The sequence below is a fragment of the Asparagus officinalis genome, chromosome 10 (assembly GCF_001876935.1).
Source record: "Asparagus officinalis chromosome 10, Aspof.V1, whole genome shotgun sequence".
Lineage (NCBI taxonomy): Eukaryota > Viridiplantae > Streptophyta > Magnoliopsida > Asparagales > Asparagaceae > Asparagus > Asparagus officinalis.
The window spans coordinates 48,357,925-48,364,198 of NC_033803.1; positions in this window are offsets into that span (position 1 = coordinate 48,357,925).

Genomic DNA, 6,274 nt, shown 5'->3' on the forward strand with positions numbered 1-6,274 from the left:
CCTCAAGGTGGCTCGGCCAAGGCCGAGCCACCCCCTGGGGTGGCCGAGCCACCTCAGGGTGGCTCGGCATGAGCCGAGCCACCTAGGGGTGGCCGGCCACTTGTGGCCGAGCCACCTCAGCCCAGATCTGTGCCTGGGCACAGATCTGGGTGCCTATAAATAGGCCATGGGTTGTTCATTTGTAAAGGTTGGAACTTTGAGAGCCGAAACTCTGCCGAATTGAAGATCGAGCTTGGAGTTTTGAAGACTTGAGGACTTGAAGATTCAGATCTGATTCTCGGCGAGCGTCCACGTCACAAAAGGCAGGAGTTCGAGAGAGGTAAAAATCGGATCTGAGATCTACACGAGGCAATACTCCGGATCAAAGCTTGGCCTTTGATCCCGAGATTTGGACGATTATTTCCTTGGTGAACTAATCCTCCCCGGCTATTATTCCCTTTGCGGAATAATACCCGTCAAATCGTGTAGATCCGACCGGATCTAGATCGCGCGGTGGTCCACGGATTAACCCCGGCGTGGCAAAGAACCCACACAAAGCAAGAGACCGCAAAACAGGATCTTGCGATTCGTTCGACAAATAAGGAGAAAGTTGTAATTTTCTTTATTTATTTTTTCTTTGATTTCGTTATAACCGGATCTAAAAAAGACCGGATCTTTGTAATCGATAAACTATTACAAGAATTTTCAATGGAATCAATGATGAAGAAAACAACGATTTTCACCGCGAACAATTACCAGATGAAATTATTATTCATGCATAACGCCCTTATCACGAAGTGAGACGTTATAATAAGCATTTGGTCAATGGATATAAATTTCAAATGCTAAAGACCGATGATAGGAGGGTAACCCAGAATAGTGGGGTTATGGGTTTGTTTGCTCAAGAATATTTTTCAAGTAGAAGAGATCAGAACCCAATTCTAGCTGACATACTATATTATGGCCAATTAGAAGATATTATTAAGGTAATTTACGGGTTTGGTAAACCAAAATAATATAGTTACATGATGTTCAAGGTTCGGTGGTGTCCTAAAAAAAAGCAAAAGGATCATTATGGATTTACACTTGTCAATCTCCATCGAGAAGTATATACGGATGAGAAATTCATTTTTGCAGAATAAGTTGATCAGTACTTCTTCGTGGAAGATCCGAATGTCATGTCTGATTGGGTGGTTTTGTACAAGGAGCCAAGATATGTTGTTCTTCCTAATAACAATGAAAAAAATATTGAAGAAAGTGAAGATAATTATAGTTAACCAATTGGGTCATCTGATGATGTTTGGCAAGAATTCTCTTACACACAGAATGTGGCACTTGATGTAGGTATGAACTATGTTACACTGCATTACCGATAGTCAAAATATAATAATAAAATCAATATTGCATTTCATAATAATATGTCTATACATATATTTTTTTTAACTATGTTAAAAATTAAATTTGCAGATGAGGAGGGCGAGGAGGCTCTTTAGCCCGGAGGGTGATCGATCACGGAGTATCACCCCGGGTACTGGTGCTGATGATACACCACAATCACCAGATGCAGTTATAAAAATTATTTCAATATCTTTTATAAATTATTAGTTATCTAGCTCATAGTGTTTATTTATTACAGATGCGGGTTATTCATCACTCAGCCCCTCTGATGCAACACCAAAACTATCCCCCGATGTAGGTATTCATTAATTAATATTTGATAATGGTCAATTTAAAATTTAAATTAATGATTCTATTTTCATACGCAGGTGCTACTTGACCCCGACATTTCCTTCATATACATTCCATACTGACTTGCGTCCGAAGAGGTAAGACAATCTCAGGGTAAGACAATCTCAGTTTACCCTTCCCTCCGGACTCTCAGAAGTTTAAGGCTGACTCAAGGAATATGCGAGAAAGTTGGAGGACATGATTCCTATGTTGGAGTTTAGGAAATCCATTTCACTCACAGCAAAAGAAAGAGAGATAGCGAATGGTAAATTGGATAAATACTTTTAATTTTCATATTTATATATCATATTATATATTATCATGTTATAATCATTGTAGGTGCTAAGCCAGATCGCATAAAGGGATAACGTGGCGGAGGTAAGCCTGAGTCTAAAAAACCGCCAAGAGGAATGAGGCCTATTATTCAGTGGAATAGTTATAATTTCTCTGCTGGTCCTTGGTCATTCAGATTAAATACATATATTAGGGTTCTCGTGCGTAGAGCAAACATCATCAATCCTTATTTTTATTTTCGAGAACTACCATGGACCGCATACGAGGCGATATGGAATGAGCTTATGGTAAGTTCATATTACTTTAGCTTTTCATTTATTAACAATTAGTAATTGGTATTAAATTATCCTAATTAAATGTGTATGTAAATCTACATGAATGCTTCTTCCTTGAGGACTTTGAGAGGGCTTGGAATTATGTGTTTAATGTCAAGGTTGAAGCAGTCCTCAAACAATGGAGGCATGAGATTAAACACAAAACTTATGACAGGTATGAGGAGTACTGGCAGAGGTTTTTTAACCTCGATGATCGAGTTGGCGAGCTTCATTTCACGGCTCTCCTCATGAATTGGGGCAGTGATGCCGCCAAGGTTAGTTTCATAAAAACTACTTTATAATTTTAAGATATTATTTCATTACATTTTTACTAAAATATATTTTTAAAGAATAAATCAACGAAGGGGTCAGAGAATAGAAAGAAGAAGCTGCATGACTACCACTTGGGCGCACACTTCTATGCCAATCTGGAGGATATTTATTGTCGAGATATAGTATATGTCATTTAAAGCTTTAAATGATCTTAATGCTTAGTATGATTATGAAATCTCATAAATTTATAATATGACAGGGAAAATAAAAAATGCCGATACACTTAAAGGCAAAAGCAGCATATGGTACTTTCCGTGATCGATATAGGAGTGAGGAGAAGAATCAGGATAAGATCAAGGCAAATCTTGAGTTGGTGGTGAGACTTATATATATCTTGATCATTATTATTAACCCTATTTTGTTGTTAATATTACAAGAAAGTGAGAACACAAATAATATGGTCCTTACCTTGAATTAACTATATATTTGTGCTTTAGGAGGATTTTAAGACTACAACCAAGGAGACTACAGCAGTGTACATGTCATAGGAGGTAGAACAAGGCGAGCCTGACCCTCACATGCTTTCTGTAGAGGATAACATCACTCTCACTCAGAACCTGATGGGGCATAATAGGCATGGATGGTAAAAAATCGACTCAACAAGGAATACTATGTTCCTATTTAATATTTGTTTAACATTATTGAATTCGAGAGCAAAATCTAATATTTATTTCTTCCTAATAATAGGAGAGGAAGATATCCTCTGCATGGTGTTGTGGCTTCACCCGGCATAAGCATGAGATCATCCATAATATCCTCCACACCATCTACAACAATGAGTGCGGCCCAATCAGTTTCCACTCTATGCTATTTGTCACTCGTATCTCTACATATTTGTTTGACAAGATTGACCCAGAGCTGCATATTCAGGTGACTAATGAGATGAATAGAGATGCGATGATGGCTAACTCGATGGACACTCTCATAGGGTATGTTATACAATATTTAGGCAGTGTAATTCCCCATAGCGCATATGGTGGTATCATGCAGCTCATAAGCTCGATTGGCGATAATTTCAGCCCTAGGCAGAGCAACGCTTAGGTACTTTATTTTTCCTTATATTTATAAATTCATTTTTGTTTAATATATTATCAAACACCACATAATTATTATTTAATTGGACCTTCAGAGTAGAGATATTAAAGATAGCATCACCCGTTCTCGTAATCGGGATAGAGATGCTGGCGACGACGACGATTGCTGTGATTTTTTATTTTTTAATGCAATAAACAGTTTTATTTGTTATAGCACCCTACTTTTATTCATGTCGTCAACTCTATCTTATTCATGTGTATTGCTAGTGTATATGTTTTTGGAAGTATATATTAGATGCAATTGGTTGATTTATATTTTGGATTAAATGGTTGGATCTGTGCATGGTGTTAGATTTGATTATATTTGGTTATGGATGTAATTGTTATGAATTTTGATTATATTTGGATGGGTGGATGGTTGGATGCATTCATGTATATAATGTAATAGTAAATAAATGTATAGGGAATTAATAATTGTAAATATTTTTTTTTCTTAAAAAATATCGACCTAGATAGAATTTCCGTCTAGGATGGTTCAATCTAGACGAAATTTTGTCTTGGTTGGTATTATAGCAACCTAGACAAAATCCGTCTAGGTTACCAACCTAGACGGAAATCCGTCGAGGTTGGTAACCTAGATGGATTTCCGTCTAGGTTGGCAACCTAGACAGATTTCCATCTAGGTTGGCAACATAGACGGTTATCTTAATTCCGTCTAGGTTGATTTCCGTCTAGATCAGTCAACCTAGATGGAATTTCGTATTGTTTTCCCCAACCTAAATGGAATCAGACTAGACAGAGAAAACTAGATGAAAATCCATCTAGGTGGAGCAACCTAGACGGGAAGTGGAGCAATCTAGACGTAATTTTCCATCTAGATTGCTCGTTTTTCTACTAGGGCCCTCTCATTTGTGATGGACAACAACGCTCAATTCGACAGTGGGGGCTTATGCAGTTTTTGTGAAGAGTGGAGCATTCGACTCAAAATTTCCTGAGTCGCTCATCCCAAGTGTAACAGACTTTCCGAAGCTACCAACAAATGCATCCTCCAATCCTTGAAGAAGAAGGTAGACCCGACGATGGGAAATTAGGTTGAAGAGTTACCGGTGATTCTGTGTTCCTACCGCATCACTCATAAGAATTCAACAGGAGAAACCTCCTTCAAGTTAACCTATGGATCCCAAGCAGTCACCCTAATTGAAGTCAGCATAACAATGATCCAACTGCAACAGTTTGATGATGACTTGAATGGAGAGGGTCTTCTAATGAGACATGACCTCATTGACGAAATCAGAGAAAAAGCCTTCCCATCCTAAGTTGTCAATGAGCAGCGCATCACCCGACACTAAAACAACAAAGTACGCTCCCGTAGGTTCAATGTCAGTGATCTCATCCTCTAAAAAGCAGCGATAGTCAAAATATAAAATCAATATTGCATTTCATAATAATATATCTATGCATATATTTTTTCTTAACTATGTTAAAAATTAAATTTGCAGATGAGGAGGGCGAGGAGGCTCTTTGGCCCAGAGGTTGATCGATCATAAGTATCACCCCGAGTACTAGTGCTGATGATACACAACTATCACCGGATGCAGTTATAAAAATTAATTCAATATCTTTTGTAAATTATTAGTTATCTAGCTCATAGTGTTTATTTGTTGTAGATGCGGGTTATTCACCACTCAGCCCCTCTGATGCAGCACCAGAACCATCCCCCGATGCAGGTATTCATTAATTAATATTTGATAATGGTCAATTTAAAATTTAAATTAATGATTCTATTTTCTTACGCAGGTGCTACTTGGACCCCGACATTTCCTTCATATACATTCCATACTGACTTGCATCCGAAGACGCAAGACTATCTTAGTTTACCCTTCCCTCCAGACTCTCAGAAGTCTAAGGCTGACTCAAGGAAGATGCGAGAAAGTTGGAGGACATGATTCCTATGTTGGAGTTTAGGAAATCTGTTTCACTCGTAGCAGAAGAAAGAGAGATAGAGAATGGTAAATTATATAAATACTTTTAATTTTCATATTTATATTATTTGATATATTATCATGTTATAATTATTGTAGGTGCTAAGCCAGATCGTATAGAGGGATAACATGGTGGAGGTAAGCCTGAGTCTAAACAACCGCCCAAATGAATAAGGGTCATTATTCAGTGGAATAGTTATAATTTCCCCGCTGGTCCTTGGTCGTCCAGATTAAATGCATATATTAGGGTTCTCGTGCGTAGAGCAAACATCATCAATCCTTATTTTTATTTCCGAGAACTACCATAGACCGCATACGAGGCGATATGGAATGAGCTTATGGTAAGTTCATATTACTTCAGCTTTTCATTTATTAACAATTAGTAATTGGTATTAAATTATCCTAATTAAATGTGTATGTAAATCTACAGGAATGCTTCTGCCTTGAGGACTTTGAGGGGGCTTGGAATTATGTGTTTAATGTCAAGGTTGAAGCAGTCCTCAAACAATGGAGGCATGAGATCAAACACGAAACTTATGACAGGTATGAGGAGGACTGACAAAGGTTTTTAAGCCTCGATGATAGATTTGACGAGCTTCATTTCACAGCT